Source organism: Apodemus sylvaticus, chromosome 16 (assembly GCF_947179515.1).
Source record: "Apodemus sylvaticus chromosome 16, mApoSyl1.1, whole genome shotgun sequence".
NCBI classification, from domain to species: Eukaryota; Metazoa; Chordata; class Mammalia; order Rodentia; family Muridae; genus Apodemus; species Apodemus sylvaticus.
In genome coordinates this window covers 38742922-38769202 of record NC_067487.1, presented here as the reverse complement: position 1 = coordinate 38769202, position 26281 = coordinate 38742922, and the positions used below count along the sequence as shown (strand labels likewise).

At 39.2% G+C, this 26281-nt stretch overlaps 1 protein-coding gene across 1 annotated transcript in view; it reads left to right on the top strand.

The window, feature by feature from the left end:
* Nucleotides 1-26281, top strand: part of Plcxd3 (phosphatidylinositol specific phospholipase C X domain containing 3) — a 192947-nt gene that overhangs the window by 159701 nt on the left and 6965 nt on the right. The window lies entirely within an intron of this gene.

Genomic DNA, 26281 nt, shown 5'->3' with positions numbered 1-26281 from the left:
ACCAAACAATTTTCTGCCTCAGAGGTATGTTTTGAAGTTAAATTTCCCATTGTGAATAATAAAATGGCCATATGATGATAGAGACAACTTGATTTTCTCTATATCCCTGGTAGACAACTGCATCAACTCTTATGTGGCTTTATAGGGAACTATAGCTAAAGTAGAATGACCAGAGGATGAAGAGAAAGGTTTTCCAACTTATTTAAAGAAAGGAAATAGGATGTCTTAGGACAGAACAGGGAAGCTATTTATGGTAGGAATAGAATACTAGTTATTTTCAGAATTTAAAAGAATACTATGCTAAAGAATAGACTTGTTCTGAGTAAACCCTAGTTGGATTACTTAATTGTCAAAAAGAACCTTCCAAGAGTAGGAGACCAAAGGTGGGGAGGTCAGGTTCAATAGGCTGTATATCTACAAAGATACTGAAATATATGGCAATGTCAAGCCCTTGAGAATAATGCTGCAGAAATACAGAAATACTGTACTGTGTAAGTGCCTGGTGCTGGCTTACGAGCTTTTGTGTATGTGCACATATGCACAAACATGTTACTATATGTTAGAAATGGAAATGGAAGGATGCTCTTGGATCACATAAGTTTTTAGAACATCATGTTAAGACATAGAAATAAGTTCTACAGAATCTCAATATCTCTAATAAATAACAGGCTTAATGGACTGTTATGTGTGTTGCAAATAATAAAGGGCCATCAACATTTCCTAAACCAATTTGGTCAATGAAAGTTTTATCTTGGAATGTCTGCTCATTTCTCATGATACATTTTTTTTTTCAGCTGAATTGTAGTCAATGATTATAACTGTATTAAAGTACTTATTTTTTCACTTTGTATTTTTTCTTTTTCCTTTTCTTTTTCTTTTTCTATTAGATATTTTCTTTATTTACATTTCAAATGTTATCCCCTTTCCTTGTTTCCCCTCTGAAAACCCTATTCCATCTTCCCCTTACCCCTGCTCACCAACCCACCCACTCCTGCTTCCCTGTCCTGGCATTCCCCTACACTGAGGCTCTGAGCCTTCACAGGACCAAGACCCTCTCCTCTCATTGATGTCCAACAAGGCCATCTTCTGCTGCATATGTAGCTGGAGCAATGGGTCCCTCCTTGTGTACTCTTTGGTGATTTAGTCCCTGGGAGCTCTGGGGGTACTGGGTGATTCATATTGTTCCTCCTATGGAAATGCAACCCCTTTAGCTCCTTGGGTCCTTTCTTTGGATCCTCCACTGGGGACCCTGTGCTCAGTCCAATGGTTGGCTGAAAGCACCTCTATATTTGTCAGGCACTAGCAGAGCCTCTCAGGAGAGAGCTATATCAGGCTCCTGTCAGCAAGCACTCATTGGCATCCACAATGTATTGGATTTGGTTACTATATGTGAGATGGATCCTCAGCTGGGGCAGTCTCTGGGTGGTCTTTCCTTCAGTCTCTTTTCCACACTTTGCTCTGTATCTTCTCTGGTTGATATTTTGTTCCCCCTTCTGAGAAGAACTGAAGTACCTACACTTTGGTTTTCCTTCTTCTTGAGGGTCATGTGGTCTCTGAATTGTATCTTGGGTATTCCGAGCTCCTAGGCTAATATGCATTTATCAGTGAGTGCATATCGTGTGTGTTCTTTTATGACTGAGTTATCTCACTTAGAATGATATTTTCTAATTCTATTCATTTGCCTAAGAATTTCATAAATTCATTGTTTTTTATATATTTTTTAATATTTTTATTTTCTATATTCTTTGTTTACATTCCACATGATTTCCCCTTTCCCGGATCCCCTCCTCCCCATATATAACATAAACCTTCTTCTCTCCATCCATTCTCCAATCCCCTCCCTCCTTTTTTTCTCTGTCCTTATATTCCCCTCCAATGCTAGATCAATCCTTTCCAGGACCAGGACCTTCTCCATACTTCTTCATGGTAGTCATTTGTTATGCGATTTGTGCCTTGGGTATTCAGGGCTTCTGGGCTAATTAATATCCACTTATCAGAGATTGCATTCCATGTGTATTCTTTTGTGACTGAGTTACCTCATTTAGGATGATATTTTCCAGATCAAACCATTTGCCTAAAAATTTTGTGAATTCATTGTTTCTAATTGCTGAGTAGTATTCCATTGTGTAAATATACCACATTTTCTGTATCCATTCCTCCTTTGAGGGACATCTGGGTTCTTTCCAGCTTCTCACTATTATAAATAAGGCTGCTATGAACATAATGGAGCATGTGCCTTTTTTGCATGCCGGGGAATCCTTTGGGTATATGCCCAGAAGAGGTATAGCAGGGTCTTTCGGAAGTGTCATGTCCAGTTTTCTGAGGAACCGCTAGACTGATTTCTAAAGTGGTTGTACCATCTTACAGCCCCACCAGCAGTGGAGGAGTGTTCCTCTTTCTCCACATCCTCGGCAACACCTGCTGTCTCCTGAGTTTTTGACCTTAGCCATTCTGACTGGTGTAAGGTGAAATCTCAGGGTTGTTTTGATTTGCATTTCCCTAATGACTAATGAAGATGAGCACTTCTTAAGGTGCCACTCGGCCATCCAAATTTCTTCATGTGAAAATTCTTTGTTTACATCTGTACCCCATTTTTAATATGGTTATTTGGTTCCCTGAGGTCTAACTTCTTGAGTTCTTTGTATATATTGGATATTAGCCCTCTATCAAATGTAAGGTTGGTGAATATCCTTTCCCAATTTGATGGTTGCGTTTTGTCCTTTTAACAGTGTCCTTTGCCTTACAGAAACTTTGCAATTTTATGAAGTCCCATTTGTCAATTCTTGATCTTAGAGCATAAGCTATTGGTGATCTGTTCAGGAACTTTTCCCCTGTGCCAATGTCCTCTAGGGTCTTCCCAAGTTTCTTTTCTATTATTTTCAGTGTGTCTGGTTTTACATGGAGGTCCTTGATCCACTTGGAGTGAAGTTTAGTACATGGGGATAAGAATGGATCAATTCGCATTCTTCTGCATGCTGACCTCCAATTGAACCAGCACCATTTGTTGAAAAGGCTATCTTTTTTCCACTGGATGTTTTTGGCTCCTTTGTCAAAGATCAAGTGACCATAGGTGTGTGGGTTCATTTCTGGATCTTCAACTCTATTCCATTGGTCCACTTGTCTGTCACTTTGCCAATACCATGCAGTTTTTAACACTATTGCTCTGTAGTATTGCTTGAAGTCAGGGATACTGATTCCCCCAGAATTTCTTTTGTTGTTGAGAATAGTTTTAGCTATCCTGGGTTTTCTGTTATTCCAGATGAATTTGAGAATTGCTTTTTCTAACTCTGTAAAGAACTGAGTTGGGATTTTGATGGGCATTGCATTGAATCTGTAGATTGTTTTTGGCAAGATGGCCATTTTAACTATATTAATACTGCCGATCCAAAAGCATGGCAGATTTTTCCATTTTCTGAGGTCTTCCTTGATTTCCTTCTTCAGAGACCTGAAGTTCTTGTCATATATATCTTTCACTTGTTTGGTTAGGGTCACACCAAGATACTTTATATTGTTTGTGGCTATTGTGAAGGGTGTCATTTCCCTAACTTCTTTTTCAGCCTGCTTATCCTTTGAGTATAGGAAGGCAACTGATTTGCTTGAGTTGATTTTCTAACCAGCCACTTTGCTGAAGTTGTTTATCAGCTGTAGGAGTTCTCTGGTGGACGTTTTCGGGTCACTTAAGTGACTATCACATCGTCTGCAAATAGTGATAATTTCTTCCTTTCCAATTCATATCCCCTTGACCTCCTTATGTTGTCTAATTGCTCTTCCTAGAACTTCAAGTACTATATTGAAAAGATATGGAGAGAGAGGACAGCCTTGTCTAGTCCCTGATTTTAGTGGGATTGCTTCAAGTTTCTCTCCATTTAGTTTGATGTTGGCTACCGGTTTGCTGAATATTGCTTTAATGATGTTTAGGTATGGGCCTTGAATTCCTGTTCTTTCCAAGACTTTTAGCATGAAAGGATGTGAATGTTGTCAAATGCTTTTTCTGCATCTAATGAGATGATCATATTTTTTTCTTTGAGTTTGTTTATGTAGTGGATAGCATTGATGGATTTCCTTATATTGAACCATCCCTGCATCCCTGGGATGAAGTCTACTTGATCATGGTGCATGATCATTTTGATGTGTTCTTGGATTCGGTTGGCAAGAATTTTATTAAGTATTTTTGCATCAATATTCATAAGAGAAATTGGCCTGAAGTTCTCTTTCTTTGTTGGATCTTTGTGTGGTTTTGGTATCAGCATAATTGTGGCTTCATAGAACGAGTTGGGTAGAGTTCCTTCTGTTTCTATTTTGTGGAATAGTTTGAAGAGTATTGGCGTTAGGTCTTCTATGAAGGTCTGATAGAATTCTGCACTGAAGCCATCTGGTCCCGTGCTTTTTTTGGTTGGGAGACTTTCTATGAACTTTTTTATTTATTCAGGTGTTATGGGACTGTTTAGTTGATCTATTTGATCCAGATTTAGTTTTGGTGTCAGATATCTGTCTAGGAAACTGTCCATTTCCTCCAGATTCTCCAGCTGTGTTGAGTATAGGCTTTTGTAGTAGGATCTAATGATTTTTTTAATTTCCTCAGTTTATGTTGTTATATCTCCCTTTTCACTTCTAAGTTTGTTAAACTGGATACTGTCTCTGTGTCCTTTGGTTAGTCTGGCTAAGGGTTTATCTATCTTGTTGATTTTCTCAAAGAACCAGCTCCTGGTTTTGGTGATTCTTTGTATGGTTCTCTTTGTTTCGACGTGATTGATTTTGGCCCTGAGTTTGATGATTTCCTGCCTTCTTCTCCTCCTGGGTGAAATAGCTTCTTTTTGTTCCAGGGCTTTCAGGTGTGTCATTAGTGTATGCTCTCTCCATTTTCTTTTTGGAGGCACTCAGGGCTATGAGTTTTCCTCTTAGCACTGCTTTCATTGTGTCCCATAGATTTGGGTATGTTGTGTCTTCATTTTCATTAAGTTCTGAAAAGTCTCTGATTTCTTTCTTTATTTCTTCCTTGACCAAGGTATCATTGAGTAGAATATTGTTCAGTTTCCACATGTATGTGGGTTTTCTGTTGTTTTTGTTGCTATTGAAGACCACTTTTACTCCATAATGATCTGATAGGAGGCATGGGATTAGTTCGATCTTCTTATATTTGTTGAGGTCTGTCTTGTGACCAATTATATGGTCGATTTTGGAGAAGGTACCATGAGGTGCTGAGAAAAAGGTATATTCTTTTGCTTTAGGATAGAATGTTATATATATATATATATATATATATATATATATATATATATATATATATATATATATATATATATATATCTGTTAAATCTAACTGGTCCAAAGCTTCAATTAGTTTCATTGTGTCCCTGTTCAGTTTCTGTTTTCCTGATCGGTCCATTGAGGAAAGTGCAGTGTTGAAGTCACCCACAATTATTGTGTTAGGTGCAATGTGTGCTTTGAGCTTTAATAAAGTTTCTTTTATGAATGAGGGTGCCCTTGCATTTGGAGCATAGATGTTCAGGATTGAGAGTTCTTCTTGTTGTATTTTTCCTTTAACCAGCAAGAAGTGTCCCTCAGAGTCTCTTTTGATGACTTTGGGTTGAAAGTCAATTTTATCTGATATTAAAATGGCTACTCCGGCTTGTTTCCTGAGACCATTTGCTTGTAAAATTGTCTCCCAGCCTTTTACTCTAAGGTAGTGTTTGTCTTTGACCCTGAGGTGTGTTTCCTGTATGCAGCAAAATGTAGGGTTCAATTTACATATCCAGTCGGTTTGTCTATGTCTCTTTATAGGGGCATTGAGTCCATTGATGTTAAGAGATATTAAAGAATTTTGATTGTTACTTCCTGTCATTTTTGATGTTATTTTTAAAATTTGATTGGTTAACTTCTTTTGGGTTTGATGAGAGAAGATTACTATCTTGCTTTTTCCAGGGTGAAGTTTCCCCCCCCCCCCTTGTGTTGGTGTTTTCCTCCTATTATCCTTTGTAGGGCTGGGTTTGTGGATAGATATTGGGTAAACTTGGTTTTGTCATGGAATATCTTAGTTTCTCCATCTATGGTGATTGAGAGTTTTGCTGGGTATAGTAGTTTTGGCTGGCATTTGTGTTCTCTTAGAGTCTGCATAAGATCTACCCAGGATCTTCTAGCTTTCATGGTCTCAGGTGAAAAGTCTGCTATGATTCTCATAGGTCTCCCTTTATATGTTACTTGGCCTTTTTCTCTTACTGCCTTTAATATTCTTTCTTTGTTTAGTACATTTGGTGTTTTGATTATTATGTGACGGGAGGTATTTCTGTTCTGGTCCAGTCTGTTTGGAGTTCTGTAGGCTTCTTGTATATTCATGGGCATCTCTCTCTTTAGGTTAGGGAAGTTTTCTTCCATAATTTTATTGAAGATATTTGCTGGCCCTTTAAGTTGTAAATCTTCACTCTCATGTATGCCTATAATCCTTAGGTTTGGTCTTCTCATTGTGTCCTGGATTTCCTGGATATTTTGGGTTACAAGCTTTTTGCATTTTGCATTTTCTTTAACTGTTGAGTCCATGGTTTCTATGGTATCTTCAGCATCTGAGATTCGTTCTTCTATCTCTTGTATTCTGTTGTTGATATTTGCATCTATGTCCCCTGATTTCTTCCCAAGGCTTTCTATCTCCAAAGTTGTCTCCCTTTGAGTTTTCTTAGTTGTTTCTACTTCTGATTTTAGATCCTGGATGGTTTTGCTTAGCTCGTTCACTTGCTTGTTTGTGCTTTCCTGTAATTCTTTAAGAGATTTTTGTGTTTCCTCTTTCATGACCTCAGCTTGTTGACCAAAGTTCTCCTGTATTTCTTTAAGTGATGTTTGTATTTCCTCCTTATTGGCTTTTGTATTCTCCTGAATTTCTTTCAATGATTTTTGTGTTTCCCTTGTAAGGGCTTCTAACTTTTGATCCATTTTCTCCTGAATTTCTTTATGTATGTCCTTCATGTGTTCCTGTACCAGCATCATGACCAGTGATTTTAAATCCAAATCTTGTTTTACTGGTGTGATGGGGTATCCAGGACATGCTGGTAAAGGAGAATTGGGTTTAGATGCTGCCATATTGCCTTGATTTCTGTTAGTGACGTTCCTACGTTTGTCTTTTGCCATCTAGTTCTCACTGGTGTTAGTTGGTCTTGTCAATGCTGGAATCACCAGTGCAAGCTGCCTCTTCCCAGGTGGCCTCTGGTGCACAGCTTACCTCCTGCACTGCCTGGAGACAGGGTGCTGTGGCCCAGGCTATTCAGATCCCGAAGCAGACACCTGAAGGCTCCTGTGGGGGCCTGCTGTACTCACCAGAGCACACTGACTCTTCCCAGCCGGCCTCCCGGATACCCCTCTTGTCTCGTGCAGGACCTGGAGATGTGGCATTGCAGCCCAGGCTGTTCTGGATCCCGAAGCAGAGATCTGAAGGCTCCTGCCAGAGGGCTCAGGAGCTGGAACCTAAGCTCCATGCTGGAGCAAGCTGTGTGCTCCCAGTATGCTTCCAGGTGTACACCAGGCCTCTTGCACTTCCGAAGCAGACACCTGAAGACTCCTGCAGGGGCTCACCAGAGCACACTGACTTCTCCCAGCTGGCCTCCCTGGTGCCCCTCTGGCCTCTTGCAGGACCTAGAAATGTGGTGTTGCAGCCCAGGCTGTTCTGGATCCGGAAGCAGAGATCTGAGGGCTCCTGCCACAGGCCTCAGGACTGGAACCTAAGCTCCGTGCTGCCAGAGCAAGCTGTGCACTCCCAGTCTGCTTCTGGGTCGAATTCATTGTTTTTAATAGCTGAGCAGTACTCTATTATGTAAATGCACCACATATTGTCTATCCATTCCTCTGTTGAGGGACAACTGCCTGGTGTTCTTTATCACATTTCTGAATGTGATAATAAGGTAGTATGTGGGAAGAAGGGGCCAAACAAGGCACAGATATAGCACATTTGTGGTTTGGTCCATTTGTCATTTATTTTTATAGTCCTCAGGTATGCCAGTGTGGCTGAAAATGTAAAAGGGTGCAAGGGAAGAAATAAATGTCTGGTAGCATGAGTTCCTAAGATACAAACAATAACTAACACAGTATGATATATAGTCTTCTAATTTAGACTGAGTTTTTTTTTTTTTATCTCCTGGACTATAAAAGGTTGATTTTCTAAGGTTATTGTCAAGAAGAAATTATAAATAAATACCTAGCGAATACTAGTTTCCTGCAGTGTAGATGACATCATCCTATCCTTACAGCTGCAGGTGTCATTTATTAGAAAAGCAAAGGCTAATGAAAATACCCTTGAGTATCTTCTAGGTTTGCATGGACCCACAGATACACTAACTCGTTAGCACCTGAGTTATTATGATCAAATTAAATTTGGCTTGCGTTCATTTCTGCATGATAGAATTTCCTCTAAGGAATGTGAAATTTTAGAAATTTTATTTTTTTTATTTTTGAGATAACACTATAATTCTATCATTTCCCCTCCTAAATCCCTCCCTTATACCCTCACTTCTCTCCTGCAAATTCATGACCCCGTTTTCAGTAATTATTGCTGCATGCATGAATGTATATGTGTGTGTTTTTCCAATATATTTCTTGATCATCCTATAGAATGTCACTGTGTGCGTGTTTTCATGGCTGCCCATTTGGTATTGAATCACCAGTTGGTATGCTTCCATGAGGACGACATTTTCCCACTCTCCACATTCCTTATTTGCCTGTAGTTCTTTGTGTAGGGCGGGGCCTCGGGGGCTTTCCCCATCCACTTCAGCATGTCTGATGCTGCTGCCCTTGTTCACTTCATACTTAGATGGACAAGTTGGTGAGACCGTATTAGTGTAGCTTCTGAGATTACCAGAACAGAGTCTCACTGACAACTCCCTGATATCTGGCTCTTGCTTGTCCTTTCTGCCCTCTCTTTTTCAAAGATCCCTGAGTTTTAGGCACAAGAGTATTTTTGTAGCTGTATCCACTGGATCAGGGCTCCACAGAAATTCCTATGATTTGTTATGGATTTCTGTAATGGTCTCTGTCAATTGCAAAGAGAAGTTTTCCTTGATGAGAGGCGAGGACTGCAGTCACCTGTGGGTAAAAGGACAAATTATTTCAATGCATTTAGGGATCATGCTGACTTAATAAAGTGGCAGTTGTAGGTTTTCTTCTAACATCCATGACTTTACTAGCCCTGAGTAGCTAGCTAGATTTCTAGTACTAGGCATGATTATGGGATATGTATGGCTCTCTTTAAATTGAACATCTACTCTGGATTTAATAATCATGCTCATCTTTAAAAGGGTGTATCAGGAGCATGAAGATGGATAGAGTACACAAAACCTTGCGATACAATCAGTTCCACTCTTTTCTTCTAGAAGGCTTGGACTGGAGTGTTTATAGGCTAGATTAGTGCTCCTGAATGTCTCTTACATTATTCTTCACTTAAAGGTGCACAGAGAGAAATCCTAATACAGTGGTTCTCAAATTTCCGAATGCTGACACCCTTTAATACAGTTCCTCATATCGTAGTGACCTCCAACTATAAAATTATTTTCATTGCTGCTTCATAACTGTACTTTTGATACATATGAGTTATAAGTCATAAAATATCTTAAATGCAGATGTTCTCAGACAGTTCTTATGAAAGGGTCAAAAAGCCCTGGGAGGGGTCTTGACCCATTGTTTGAGAACATTGGTCCTAGCAAAAGCCTGAGGTGAGATTCTCTGGTCACTGCCAGGAATAGCTGGCTTTTTCACGTCTTGCAGCTTTATCCAGAGAAAATGAAGCCCGTGTGAGTCTGCACAGTCCACAGCACTAGGCATACATTTAGTTTCTTTCAAGCAACAGTTTCCCCAAATCTTTCAGTTAACTGGCCTCTCCTGTTTGCATGTTGACAATTGAGAAGTTGTTTTTGTTTCTGGAACTTGTCACCTTTATCAGTCTATCTTAGTGATGACTCTAAATGAAGGGAACTTCATAGCCACAGAAAGCCTTCCACCTTATTTAAGATTATGTTTTGGTTTCTATAACAGATCTGACGATGCTTAGACTTCAGAGCAGAAGGCTTATTCCAGAGTCAGCTGAGATCAATTTTTATGGGAGATTAAACAAAAGGAAATTTTGAGGAAAAAACTAAACTTTGATATCATTAGAACAAAGGCCTCGGCCAAACTTCCCAGGAAACTGGAGCTGGGACGGATATTTTGGATTGACTTGTCTTAGAAGCAATTGTGCCTATCCACCAAGACAACCATCAGATGCTTGTCATCTGCTAGAATGGTATATGTTCTTCCATAAAGTGACTCTCTGGCTGATGGCAGCTCTTATACAGAAATCCAGCTTTGATTTGATCACCAGCAACCTTTCTAGAAGCTGGGGCAATATTATCCTCTGTCCCGTAGCTAGAAATGGAGCAGATAATCCAACTGACCCAACCCTCTGTAAGAGAAACAGAGCATCTATTTGCAGATACCTGCCTGAATGTCACCTCGAACCAGAAACATGAGAGCTAACTATATACAGACTGTCTGTGCTAACATTGGGGATGGAGTACTGTTGCCTTCTTCAATTTGCATGCCCTTTCTTTTACCTTCATGCTTCTGTCTTACCTGAGATGCTAGCATTCTTATGGTCATTATAGCAATCATGACAGCAAGTTTGCAGGAAAAAAAAAAGCAAATTATCAGCTGATGGAATAGATAAAGAAAAAAATGTATGTATACACAATGGAATGTTATTTGGCTATAAAAAGAATAATGGCCTGTCATTTGTGATGACAAAATAGATGAAAATGCAGGATGGTGTGTTCAATCAAAATAACTGAAAAAATAACACAGAAAGACGATGCTGCAGGTTTCCATATTTGAAACAAACAAAAAAGTTGACCTCAAAAGGAAAAGCATGGTTGCAAAGAGAGAAGAAGGAAGCAGAACAGGGTTAGATAATGTTTATCAAAATAGAGATGGTAGTGATATGTTCGAGTGTCCTACAGGGCACTGAGGGAGTCATAGTTCACAATTGTCTATGATATATTTAAGAACTACAAAAGAAGATCCAGGACTAATGAGACCCCTCAGCAGTTAAAGGTGCACGCCTTCCTTCTTACTGACCTATCTATCTCTGGGATCTGTATGGTATAACAAGAGAACTTACTCCTTCAAATTGTCTTCTGACATCCCCACAAGCACTGAGATATCCACAGGCCTAGCCTCCCTCCCTCCTTCCTTCCTCTCCGCTCCCCCCAATTAATCAATGAATGTAGTTGTTTTTAAAGAAAGAAGAGCTGAAAGGCTCCAAAGATAAAGGAAAGATAAGGTCATGGCAGTGCTACATAGATTAAATATAATTCTGTATTTTTTTTATAAATTTGCATGATTATTTTTAATTAAAAAATACCAAACTGATTTTTAAGAATTCTTACTAACAGTCAATATATGTGGCAGTTTACCTGACACAATCTGACAGATGGTGGGCAGATGGTGGCCTTTAACATCGCTGCCTCTGCTGTTCCAAGGTCTGACTTTTGTTCTTTTGACATTTCGTGTGCTTACAAGAACTTTGTAAGTACTGGGTGTTTAGCGGCCGGAGAAACAAACATGAGAGTTACTTTTTTCCTAGCAAAGACAGAAACAGTTAAGGCACTTCCTCACAAGGTCAGGAGCAGCTTTTAGCAAATGGGAGTCATTCCAAAGAAGAGACACATTAACAGATAGATGCTATTCTGTGTACAAAGGTGAATCGTTCCTGTTCTTTGAATACTCAAATTCCCTGGTGATGTGGCAATAAATTGGGAGTGGGGCAGTTGATGCCAAGGAAGCAAGTGTGAAGTGAGAACACTTGATCCTACACAGAACTGTTCGTTAGAGTTGAGAGTCTACAATGGAAAGAAAATCAATCGACTGTCTTAGAGCAACCTAATTTTATTAATATATTGAAGGGTGTCTTCATTTAGAATTTATAAAGTTTTCTCTCTTGCTTCATCCCCTCAGAATATTAACTGACAGAATAGCTCTTGCACACCAGGAGGGCCCATCAGAGGGCTGGCTGAGCTCACATTCTGTCTCCTCCCAGGGCTGAGACTCATTCTAAAAGGCTGTCTGGAAGCAAGCGATGAGCCCGAGGACACAGTCCATTATCTGAACTCTCATTTTTCTTGTACTTTATATGATCTGATTTTAATTGAAAATGGATTTTTAACTGTTTCCCTAGCTACAACAAAGCAGGCAGCTGTTGCCATCATCAAGGGAAAGAGATGACATCTCTTGCTTTGCTTTCTGTTAAACAAACAACTCAAAAACTAAACTGAGCTAACTTCATTCTGAGATAGGAGTTTAGAAATATCACAAGACTTGCAATCTTCTCTTTGTCTTAAGCTGCCAGGACCTTTTGGAGGGGAGTGACACTTGGTCCATTCCTGTGCCCCCATCTCTCTAGTGTGTAGCTTTTGTGCCTATATCTTGAAATGCTCAGAACATGTCTGTGGTGGCTGAGCGGTTTTCCACAGCCCTACACCACATCTGAGGAGCACTATCGAAGACCTTATCCCTTAAGAGTGAGAATGTGTGCAAATCTTAATTATTATTTCTATTTTTATAACTAAGGTTCACTGGGAACATAAATGCAATTTTAATCCCATTTCTTTCTCCCAAGCTCTCCAATTGATGTATTATTTTTTTTTAACAAGACAAGGATCAATAGTTAGGTCATCAGAAATTATTAAAGAACTCTTAACTGCTAAGCCAACTAGCTGAACTTGTAGACATTTTTTTTCTTTTGTTCTCCTGACTGTTTCACGGGCTTTAGAATGGGAACTTTGTAAATTCTAAGTGCTTAGTGCATGGGTTAGAAGGGTCATACCACAAAATTCTTTCCCAGAGTGTGATTTTAGGGAAAGAATTAAAATCAGTTATTTTATCAAGTATTAATCAGATAGGCTGCTTCTAGTCAATGCACATGTGTGTGCATATATATATGTATACATGTGTGCATGTATGTACATATATGTAGTGTGTGTGTGTGTGTGTGTGTGTGTGTGTGTGTATGTGTGTGTGTGTGTGTGGCAGTCTGAGTTTGTGGATTTTATAATTTATGAGATACACCTGCTTACCTGTGGTTGTTTTGAAGGCATGAATGACATTGTTTAACCAGCAGACATAAATTATCTCTGTGGACTCCCACGTGCTTCCATGTTCAAAGCTCAGACTTCAGGCCAAAACTCTCTTTCAGTTTATCTTTCTGCTCTTTGCATTTGAGGCAAAAATTCCAAACCTTTAGGACTGGGCAGATTGATAGGTAATCACATTTAAAAATTTTAGCCTTAATTTTAATTTAGAAAATACCTGATGTTGTTGTAAACTCTGCTGATTGGCAAGGCCGGCAGCTCTAAGAAGAGGATGAAACAGGTCAGATCATAACAAAACCCTGATGTTTCTAATGTTCACAGCAATCCATTTCTAAGGTGCATTGAAGATTTCTATAAAACTCAATGTGTCATTCTTGGAAACTCTTGTCATTAAGTAAAGAAAACATTGGCAAAAGTTCAATGCATTCGAATAAAATTCATGAAAGACACAATTGCTTTACTGTCTATAATTATTTATTCCTAGCCATAAAATGCAGTAGTTTAGAGAAATAATGGAAGTACCATGTATAAAATATAGTTGTGAAAGTATAGCATAGGTACATCCACCTGTCAAGTGTGAATGCTACATAGACTCCTACCACATTTCTAATGAATTAAATTCTAGTTAAATAGAAATACTGATAACTAGTAAGTATAATGAATGTCATATAAATTTGGTGACTTGCTAGACACAATTAATAAATATCATTCTTAAAGGGAAGGTGATAATTACAACATTTATCATCATACAGAATCACGTAGCCCTTTGTGTTGGTGGGGAAAGACACTTTAAAGTCCTCTAGTCAGTTTGAAAACTTGCGTGCAAAACCTGCTGAGAAGAAAAAATGTAAAATTCTTCAATAATATTTTGAAAGAGATTTTTATCCCCACAAAAAAAAAGCAACATGTCAGGCCCCAGGAAAGCTACAGCGTGAAAACAGTGCGTTTCCTCGAAATGTTCGCAGTTCTGTTAAAGGAGGCAGACTTTGTCACTGATTAAAGGCGTAAACACATTACTTCTGGCTACTGTCTTGAAGAAATGTCACTTAAACTTTCATCTCAGAGATGAATGAATTGACTAAGTAACAAGGTAGAAGATGAAAGAAATTATGTTCGTAAAGCAACAACGAAACACAAATAATAATTTTAAATAAGAGCCACAAAGGTCTCTGAATGAATGACCCCTGTTAGCCACCAAAACTGATAGCGCCCTAATTTTAGCCCTTGACTATAGGAAATAAATTTCAATTGTTTATGAGCCTGGCCAAGCTTCTTACTACAGCGCTTAGTTAACAAAACCCACCAAGACTGTTCAACTCTTTGAATTTTATTTCTGCCGGAACAGACTTGTCAGTTTGTTCTAATTATCTGCTTGATGCTAAGCAGAATTGACTATTTGTCACTTAGCTGTACATTATACATTCTCTGTGGCAATGTTGTCTCCAAGGGGCAAAAATTGATTCTTGATGAAGAAAATTAAAACATTTTTTTACTTTTATACACTTATAAATCATAAATATATGAACAGTATGAGCACAGACAGATAAGTAAATTGGCATTCTTCCATGCTATTAAAATATCACCAAGGAGAGAAAAACAGGACAATTTAAACAAAGATGACCTAGAGGAGCAATCATATAATGGGCACTACTTCATTTAATGTTCAGTGGTATTTACTAGTTTAATCAAGTGTAGTGGGTCTCTGTTCAATATAATTCTACTGAGGATTGCCCAAGTATTTGAGAGTCAAGTTGGCATAATTGCTTGTTTTTGCCTTTAGTATCAAATTAACTATTAAAATGTATGCATGCACAGAAATTAGAAATATACTGATGACCCAGTGCAATAATACTTCCAACCTAATACTTGTGTTCCATTTGAGGACTACATGCTATTCTGAAAGAATGTTCCAGCATTCATCAAAGCCCTCTATGTTAGAGCATCATCATCATCATCATCATCATCATCATCATCATAGTAATAATAATATATTCAGAGAGCTGGGTTTTTTTTTGTGTTCTCCTGACCTCTTTCCATAGGGATAACAATTTTGGGATCAGGAATTTAAGCTCAGTGTAGTGAGGACCTCTGAGGCTTTCTGCAATGGCCATGGTCCTGAGATGGAGATCAGCATGTTCGAGAACCTCTGGTGACCTGGTACCCTAGAGATCTAGGGAACAATCTGCTCACTTAAGATAAATAGAATCAACACTGAGTTTGTCACCTGTTACTCCTCCTCTCACTGCTGAAGGAGAGTTAGACATTTCATTTCTTCCTGAGAAATGGACTCCGCTCATGGGATTCTTACCCAAATACATACATCTTTCTTCTGCATGCTGACTTCCAGTTGAACCAGCACCATTTGTTGACAAGGCTATCTTTTTTCCACTGAATGTTTTCAGCTCCTTTGTCAAACATCAAGTGGCCATAGGTGTGTGGATTCATTTCTGGGTCTTCAATTCTATTCCATTGGTCTGCCTGCCTGTCACTGTACCAATACCATGCAGTTTTTAACACTATTGCTCTGTAGTATTGCTTGAGGTCAGGGATACTGATTCCCCCAGAATTTCTTTTGTTGTTGAGAATAGTTTTAGCTATCCTGGGTTTTTTGTTATTCCAGATGAATTTGAGAATTGCTCTTTCTAACTCTATGGAGAACTGAGTTGGGATTTTGATTGGTATTGTGTTGAATCTGTATATTGCTTTTGGCAAGATGGCCATTTTAATTATATTAATCCTGCCAATCCTCAAGCATGGCAGATTTTTCCATTTTCTGAGGTCTTCTTCCATTTCCTTCTTCAGAGACTTGAAGTTCTTGTCATACAGATCTTTTACTTGTTTGGTCAGAGTCACACCAAGGTACTTTATATTGTTTGTGGCTATTGTGAAGGGTGTCATTTCCCTAATTTCTTTCTCAGCCTGCTTACCCTTTCAGTATAGGAAGGCTACTGATTTGCTTGAGCTGATTTTATAACCAGCCACTTTGCTGAAGCTGTTTATCAGCTGTAGGAGTTCTCTGGTGGAGTTTTTTGGGTCACTTAAGTATACTATCACATCATCTGCAAATAGTGATAGTGCACATTTCTAATAGGCAAGGACGCTCATGTGTCTTTGTTTTAGAGATTCAGGATATTCATTTTAAGATAGGCATTTTTTTGTAACTCTTGCTGCTCTGAGAAACAAATTTCCCCACCCACCAGTCTGTTTTTGAAGGCAATGAAACTTTGAGAGCCTTTGAAAAGCAACCATATCATTTTCTATGGGTTTATAAAAGGAGAAGAAGAGAGTTAGGAACATGGATCAGAATTTTAAAGATATGATTCAAAGCCTTAGTATAGAGCCAGTTGTGATGGCAAAGGCCTTTCATCCTTGTGCTTGGGAGGCAGAAGCAGGAAGATTTCTTGAGTTCCAGCCCAGCCTGGTCTACAGAGCAAATCCCAGAATGTCCACTTTTCTCAAGCAAGCAAGCAAGCAAATAACAATGGTGACTTGTAATCATTATCAATGATTATTTACTCTATACCATGTTGATGTGTCTTAGTGTAGCCAAAAGCTGTTCATCTAACTCTGCCCAGATGGATTGAGTTGTATGGCTGTATTCCAGTATCCAGAGAAGCATCCACACACACGTCCTACGCTTCAGTCCCATGGAGTTACTTTTCCCCTTGATGTTCACGACTCCCTCATATCTTCCCCTTCTTATTCCTGCCCATCCCCTGAAGGCTGCTGACCTTCAAGTGTGCTGCTTTCTTGTCCATCCACTCAACTCCTGGTGATCTTATTCACCCAACGGTGCTCCATCTGGTGTCTGTGCCCATTATCAGAGCTTTAGTGAATGACCACCCAAGGTCTCAACTCATCCATTCTGCAGTCACCCGGGGGTCTGACTCTGAACTTACTACTTATGACAGAAAGCCATCATCCTGATCCTTCCAAGGTAATGAATAGAGTCTACAGGCCCATATTTTGCTAAGAATCTAGTATAATCCATTACCTCTTTCTCCTGTCTACATCTAATCCTACACTAGCTGTCATTTGTCATTTCTATCCATCTCTAAGACAAATTGCTGCTATTCCACAGCTAGATATACTGTTTCTATCTATATCACCCTACAGGCTCCTTTTCTCTTAGCTGGCACAAATTAATCATAACTGTGGACCACGAACTGGTGTTTCATTTTATGTACACTGTGTAATGTCCAAACCAGGGTAAATACATTGATCTCCTCAAGCACTTTTCTTTGCAAGGAAAGCATTTAAAATTATTTATTGTAGCTTATTCTACAAATATATAGTATGTTTTTACTATCATTTGTTTGAAGACCAGTTTTTGGTTTTGTTTTTATCTCTCTGTATGGGAACACAGGACTTCTTTCTTCTCTCTCACTACCAAGCCTTCTTTATACTCCCTGACTTGAATTTTTCCTAGGCTTTGGTAACCATTAGTCTATTCTCAATGTTTATGAGGCAAACACTTTTATATTGCACATGTAAGTTAATTTACATGGTACTTGCCTTTTTGTTTCTAGCTTGCTTGATGTAGTGACATCTAATTCAATCAATAATGTTGCAAATAACAGGACTCAATCTTTTTGTGGAAAGATAGTGTTGCTTTAAGTACATCTATTTATCTGTTGATGGATCTTTAGATTGTTACCATTTGTTGGCTTTTTTTTTTTTTCGAGACAGGGTTTCTCTATATAACTCTGGGTGTCCTGGAACTCACTCTGTAGACCAGGCTGGCCTCGAATTCAGAAATCTGCCTGCCTCTGCCTCCCAAGTGCTGGGATTAAAGGTGTGTGCCACCACTGCCTGGCTTGTTGTCTTTTCTTAACATGTGAGTGCATATGTTTTCTGACACACAGATTTTAATTGCTTTGGCTGTACATCCAGCCATACAGAATGGATTCTATTGCTAAATTTTTGAGAAAAAAATTATTGTCTCCTATAATGGTTATGGATTTATGGTCTAAATTGTGCAAGAGTTTCCTCGTTCCTGTATTCTCAAAATCATTTGTTATATTGGTGTGTGTGTGTGTGTGTGTGTGTGTGTGTGTGTGTGCTGGGTATTGAACACAGGGTTTCACATATTCTAAACATAGGGCCACAGAGGTCATCCCTAAGCCCATCTCTTTTTGATAACAGGTAATCTAACTAAAGTGATTTTACTTTTGCTAAGATCTAATAGGCAATACTGAAAACTTTTAATATGTAAGCCATCCATTTACATATCTTTTGAGAAATAGATATATAGTTTACTATTTTTAGATCACATCATTTGTTGAACAATATTTCCTTTGCTTTTTCTGTTGAGTAGTCTGAGTTCTTTGTGTAATATGGATATATTCAATTGTTCAATATACACTACATGAACATAATTTACTATTCTGTGAGTTAACTCTGATCTGTTGACTGTTTTCTGACCTATGAGGAGCTTTTAGGTTTTATTTAGTCTTATTTTTGTACTTTCACTTGAGAAAAGGGAAAGGAAAAAATATGATCTCATTTCTGAAAGTCCTATGTCTGTTCTAACGTCTTGAAGTGCAAAGTGCTCCAACTATATTTTATTCTAGTGGTATCATAATTATGAGTTATGTTTACATTTTTAAACCAGCCCATTCACTGATCTTTTTATGTAACTGTGGATAGATAGAGATCTGACACCATTCTTCTGCCTGTAAAGACTTCACTTCTATCACCCCTTATTAAAAAAGTTCATCCTTTTTCCAACCCATATTCTTAGCACCACTTTTGAAGATCAGCTGCTGCAGGTGCACAAATTTAATTCTAATATTCCTATATTCTGCTCTATCTATCTGTTTTAAATTTTGGCAACCTCATGGGAGATGCTTCAAACAAACATAGTTTTCAGGCTTATAGCATGGCTACTGATCACTGAGCTTACCTAGTTTTACAGTAATAAGAACAATAAATAGTGAGAAATAGTGCATTTTGAGTAGAGAAATAGGAAGTTGTGTTAAGGGCAAGACACCAATCACCAAAGCCCCCGGTCAGCTAGAAACTTTATTTGAAAGGAGAGAGACGGAATTTGCTATTCCTTGCTCCACAGCAACCTCTTAGAAATGTTTTTTCTTATGTTCAGTCACTAAGACATAAAAAAAAAAAAATTACATCTATGATAGAAGGGCCATACTGCATTTTGACCTGGTAGAGGAATTTTCCAGTGTCATTCAGAGAGTGCTGATTTTACATGCTTATGAAATGAAAAAGGTGTAGGTGGTGGTGGTGGAGATTTAAGAGGAGGCTCTAGAAAAGCAGCTAAGGCTAGAAAATTCTGTGATAAAACTAGATCCTTAACCAGAACGTCTTGGGATGTGTTAGAAGAAGCTGCATTGAAGTCTAAGTCATAGTGGATAACTCAAAATGTTGGAGATGCCCCAATTGTTGGATATCTGCCAGTAAAGTCATGGAATGGATCTGGGTCCTGATGCCAGAAGGTTTGTTCCGTGCAAGATCCTGTGTGCCCACATGATGACACCACAAATGTCAGATGTTTGAGAGAGTGGCTGAGTTTGGTGTTTACCCTTTGGATTTTGAGTTGGTTTTTGGTCAGGCCTTTGTTGTCCTCATATCCATTCATTTTTAAAAGGAATGTTTACTTTGCTATATTGCATATTGGAAGAATATAACTTACCTCCTAAAATTTTTATCCCAGAACTCTCAGTTAAGAGATTGTTTTGAATCCCAAAAGAGACTTTGGGCTTTGAGTGCTATTGATCCTGCCTGTTAAATTTCTATGACAATTTTGAAGTTAAATTGAATATGATTCAAATTATAAAATTTCTGTAAGCCCATAGGGACAAGGAGGGGGCTGCCGTGGTTCATAAGTGATGTACTTATTATAGTACTTGTGGGCTTTCCCACGTCTACTTTAGCATGGCTATTGCTGCTCTTGTTCAGCTCACGTCTAGGCAGCCATGTTGGCGTGACTTCATGAATGTAGCTTCTGACATTGCTAGGATGCACAGTCTCACAGCAAATACTCTTACCTTCTGGCTGTTACAATCTTTCTGCCTTCACTTTCTCAGTGATCCCTGAGCCTTAGGTACCAGAGTTGTTTTATAGATGTATGCATTGGCCCTGGACTCCCCAGCTCTGCATTTCTATTGGTTAGAGTTGATGTAATTACAGAATTATCTCAAGAAATAAATATAAAAAAATTTTTAAAACTGTTGTATTTAGGTATCAGACTGACAAGGGATGGGTGTGTGATCTTTATTCCTCATTGTCAATTTGACTGGATTTTGGGATAACCTAGGATTAAGCCTTTGGGCACAACTCTGTGAGTTTTTCCAGAGAAATTTAGCTGAGGAAGGAAGACTCATTCTCAATATGTTCTTGGGTATCCAAGTGGGTTAAAAAAAGGTTAAAAAACAAACAAAAAGCAGAAAAGTTCAAGAGACAACAGTGTTTATCTGCTTCTTTTTCCTGGTGGTTGACCTGATGTGGCAAGCCTTCTACTCTCCTGCGGGCATGCCTTTTCTACTAAGAAATAAAACCTCAAATTGCTTTCCCCACTTTGTCACAGCATCAGAAAAATTATCTGATACACAACCCTTACAGGAACCTCACTATTTTGTCATACCCCTCACTTTGTCTTTAATCTCCTCTCTCTTTTTCCAAGTTTAGTTCTCCTACCCCTATAGGGCAATTCAGTAGCTGGGATGCCTTTCCTAGATAATCATGGACTGTCTGTTTCAAAAGAAAACTAAAAGTTTGCACAATGGCTGCTTATCAGCAAGGTCTAATAGACTGTTAATGTTAAGAAAGACAGGAGACCTGAAGAAAGAGGCCAAGACCAACTTTGTTCAAGGCCCCCAAAACTGTATCCAGAGAGGAAGCAGGGCGTCTCCTGCTTTCCTCCCATCCCCAGGAGACACCTGAAATAGCTTATAACCACGATGGGTGCCAGTTGCCGAGTGGGGACCCTAGGAGAGAAGGGCAGAGAAATAGAGAGACAGGAGCACGAAGAACAAGACCAAGACCAACTTTGTTCAAGGCCTCCAAAACTGTATTTTCTCAGGGAACTTATACAGGCAGGGGAAGAAGTAAGACAAGTGGGATTTTCCAAGTATCCCAGATATTCTGCCAAGGTGAATCTCTGGCAGCTATAAGATGTTTCCTCCTTCTGTCAGGGTGTACTGACCATTGACCACCCGATCTCTCCAAGGTCTGTAACTGAGGCGAAGTCAAAACCTAAGCTTATCTTTAAAATGAACTCTAAACATAAAATAAAGCATTTTGGCTCCCAGCAGTACTCCATTGTGTATCTATACCAAAGTTTCTGTATCCATTCCTCTGTTGAAGGACAAAGGGTTCTTTCCAGCTTCTGGCTATTATAAATAAGGCAGCTATGAACATAGTGGAGCATGTGTCCTTATTACATGTAGGAACATCTTCTGGGTATATGCTCAGGAGTGGTATAACTGGGTCCTCAGGTAGTACTATGTCTAATTTTCTGAGGAATCACAAAACTGATTTCCAGAATGGTTTTACCAGCTTACAATCTCACCAACAATGGAGAAGTGTTCCTTTTTCCCCACATCCTCTCCAGCATCTGCTGTCCCCTGAGTTTTTCATCTTAGCCATTCTGACTGGTGTAAGGTGGAATCTCAGTGTTGTTTTGATTTGCATTTCCCTGATAAATAAGGATGCTGAACATTTCTTTAGGTGCTTTAGAGCCATTTGAGTTTCCTCAGTTGAGAATTCCCTGATTAGCTCTGTACCCTATTTTTAATAGGGTTATTTGATTCTCTGGAGACTAACTTCTTGAGTTCTTTGTATATTGGATATTAGCCCTCTATCAGATGTAGGGTTAGTAAAATTCTTTTCCCAAATTGTTAGTTACTGTTTTGTCCTATTAACTATGAACTTTGCCTTACAGAAGCTTTGCAGTTTTATGATGTCCCATTTGTCAATTCTTGTTCTTGAGCATAAACCATTGGTGTACTGTTCAGTAACTTTTCCCCTGTGCCCATGTGTTCAAGGTTTGTCCCCACTTTCTCCTCTATAAGCTTCAGTGTGTCTGATTTTATGAGTAGATCTTTGATCCACTTGGACTTGAGCTTTGTACAAGGAGATAAGAATCAGTCGATTTGCATTTTTCTGCATGCAGACTCCAGTTGATACAGCACCATTTGTTAAAAATGCTGTCTTTTTTCTACTGGATGTTTTTAGCTCCTTTGTCAAATATCAAGTGACCATACATGTGTGGGTTCTTTTCTGGATCTTCAATTCTAATCCAAGGCCCATACCTAAACATAGTGAAAGCAATATACTGCAAACCGGCAGCCAACATCAATCTAAATGGAGAGAAACTTAAGGCAATCTCACTAAAATCAGGGACCAGACAAGGCTGCCCACTCTCTCCCTATCTATTCAATACAGTACATGAAGTCCTAGCCAGAGCAACCAGGCATCAAAAAGAGGTCAAAGGTATACAAATTGGAAAGGAAGAAGTAAAACTATCACTATTTGCAGATGATATGATAGTATATTTAAGCGACCCCAAGACTTCTACTAGAGAACTCCTAAAGCTGATAAACAACTGCAGCAAAGTGGCTGGATATAAAATTAACTCAAGCAAATCAGTAGCCTTCCTCTACTCAAAGGATAAACAATATGAGAAAGAAATAAGGGAAATGACACCCTTCATAATAGTTCCAAATAATATTTCATACTTAGGTGTGATCCTGACGAAGCAAGTGAAGGATCTATATGACAAGAACTTTAAGCCTCTGAAGAAAGAAATCGAAGAAAGTCTCAGAAGATGGAAAGATCTCCCATGTTCATGGATTGGCAGGATCAATATAGTAAAAATGGCCATCTTGCCAAAAGCAATCTACAGATTCAATGCAGTCTCCATCAAAATTCCAAATCCATTCTTCATAGATCTAGAAAGAGCAATTCTCAAATTCATCTGGAACAATAAAAAACCCAAGATAGCAAAAACTATTCTCTACAGCAAAAGATATTCTGGGGGAACCACCATCCCTGACCTCAAGCTCTACTACAATAGTGATAAAAACTGTTTGCTATTGGTATGCAGGCAGGCAGGATGATCAATGGAATAGAATTGATTCCAATTGCTCTTGCCTCTTGCTCTCTCTTTCTCTTACCCCCTCTTGGCCCTCTTGGGCTCTCCTCCCCTCCCCCCTCTCTCCACGTGGTCATGGCCAGCCTCCACTTCTCTACTTCTCTCCTCTCTCTGCCTCCACTGCCCCATTGACTCCCATAATCTGCCCTAAATAAACTCGATTCTATACTATGTGTGTGCCTGGTCCCTCGGGGAAGAGATGCCTTGGCCTGGGCCCGCTGAGGCACCCCTTCTCCTACACTGCCGTATACCATATTCTCTCAAACCTCTTTCTCTTTTTATGATCATAACATTGGTGCATAACCATAACGCTTTCCACATTTTTATTTACTTATTCCATATGTGTTCAAGGGATGGTCTGTCCACCATGGTGCATCTGTCAGAGAACAACATTCAAGAACAAGTTCTTGCTTTCCCCTAAGTGTGACCCAAGAATCAAACTTAGGTCATCAAACTTGGCTACAAAGCATTCCTAACTGCTGATTAAACTAGATAACCCTATATGCTAATAAATTTATGTTTTGTTCTATTGGATATTTCAAGTGTTTACCACAGGTACTTGTAAGTACTAGATGGTTAGTGAATGGGTTAGAAGGAAAGAGTCATAATTATACCTTACATTGAAACTTTCTTTTGCTTACCTGCTTAGACCTAAACCATAAAGTTTTTTTCTTTTATTGCATATTTTCTTTATGTACATTTTGAATGTTATTCCCTTTCCAGGTATCTCCTCCAGAAACCCCCCTATCCCATTCCTCCTTCTCCCTACCTCTATGAGGGTGCTCCCACACTCACCCACCTATTCCTGCCTTCCCACCCTGACATTCTGCTACATTAGGGCATCAGACCCCCTCAGGCCCAAGGAGCACTCCTCCCATTGATATCCAACAAGGCCATCCTCTGCCACATATGCAACCAGAGTCATGGGTCCCTCCATGTGTACTCTTTGGTTGGTGATCCAATCCCCAGGAGCTCTGGGGGTTGGGGTAGGGTTTAGCCAGTTGACACTGTTGATCCCCCTATGGGGCTGCAACCCCCCCTTCAGTCCCTTCTCCAACTCCTCCATCAGCGACCCTGCAATCAGTCTAACAGTTGGCTGTGAGCATCCACCTCTGTATTTGTCAGGCTCTGGCAGAGCCTCTCTAGAGACAGAATATAGGGCTCCTGTCAGCAAGCACTTCCCAGCATCCACAATAGCATTTTGGTTTGGCAACTGTATATGAGACAGATCCCCAGCTGGGGCAGTCTCTGGATGGCCTTTCCCTTAGTCTCTGCTCCACACTTTGTCTCCATATTTCCTCCTGTGAGTATTTTGTTCCCCCATCTAAGAAACACTGAAGCATCCACACTTTGGTCTTCCATCTTCTTGGGCTTCATATGGTCTGTGAATTGCATATTGAATATTCTGAACTTTAGAGCTAATATCCAGTTATCAGTGAGTGCATAATGCGTGTGTTTTCTTTTGTGACTGAGTTACCTCATTCAGGATATTTTCAAGTTCCATCCATTTGCCTGCGAATTTCATGAAGTCATTGTTTTTAATAGCTGAGTACTATTCCATCATGTAAATGCACCACATTTCCTGTACCCATTCCTCTGTTGAGGGACATCTGGGTTGTTTCCAGCTCCTGGCTATTATAAATATGGCTGCTATTAACATAGTAGAGCATGTGTCCTTATGACATGTTGGAGCATCTTCTGAGTATATGCCCAGAAGTGGTATAGCTGGGTCCAATTTTCTGAGAAACCAGCAGACTGGTTTCTAGAATGTTGTACCAGCTTGCAATCCCATCAGCAATGGAGAAGTATTCCTCTTTCTCTATATCCTTGCCAGCATGTGCTGTCACCTGAGTTTTTGATCTTCTGACTGATGTGAGGTGGGTTCTCAGGATTGTTTTGATTTGCATTTCCCTGATGACTACAGATGTTGAACATTTCTTTAGGTGCTTCTCAGCCCTTCAACTTTCCTTAGTTGAGAATTCTCTGTTTAGCTCTGTTCTCCATTTTAATAGGGTTATTTGATTCTCTGGAGTCTAGCTTCTTGAGTTCTTTGTATATATTGGATATTAGTCCTCTATTGGATGTGAGATTGGCAAAGATTTTTTCCTAACATGTTGGCTGCTGTTTTGTCCTATTGACAGTGTCCTTTTCTTACAGAAGCTTTGCAATTTTATGAAGTCCCATTTGTTGATTCTTGATCTTAGAGAATAAGCCATTGGTTTTGTTCAGAAAATTTTCCCCTGTGCCAATGTGTTCAAGGCTCTTTCTTTTCTATTAGATTCAGTGTATCTGGTTTTATGTGGAGGTCCTTGATCCATTTGGACTTGAGCCTTGTACAGAGATATAAGAATGGATCAATTTGCATTGTTCTACAAGTTGACTGCCAGTTGAATCAGCACCATTTATTGAAAATGCTGTCCTTTTTTCCCCACTGGAAACTGTAAAGTTTTTGAAGGCAAGACATTTGCTTTGTGGTTATCGGCAACATCTTAATATATTTCATAAACACAGTGGATATGTAATAAACATTTGCTAACCAGAAGCACACATTGTTCACCTTGTGTCACAGCTCTGTAGAGTATGCAATTAGAACGTGTTAAACTTCAGGCAAAGTTTAGCACATTCTAATTGCATACTCTAGATCAAGGACCTCCACATAAAGCCAGACACTCTGAAGCTAATAGAAAAGAAACTGGGGAAGACCCTTGAGGACATCGGTACAGGGAGAAAGTTTCTGAACAGAACACCAATAGCGTATGCTCTAAGATCAAAAATTGACAAATGGGACCTCATAAAATTACAAAGTTTCTGTACGGCAAAGGACACCATCAAAAGGACAAATCGGCAACCAACAAATTGGGAAAAGATCTTCACCAATCCTACATCAGATAGAGGGCTAATATCCAATATATATAAAGAACTCATGATTCATTGTTAACTATAGCAGTATCTGAGAGCTGCAAAGGGATAAGTCAAATATAGACAACATGGTAAAGATTTCTTGTTCAGGTTTTATTCATGTGTTAAGAATCCAGGGTCATGACAATGACAAAACAGGTAAAGGCACTTG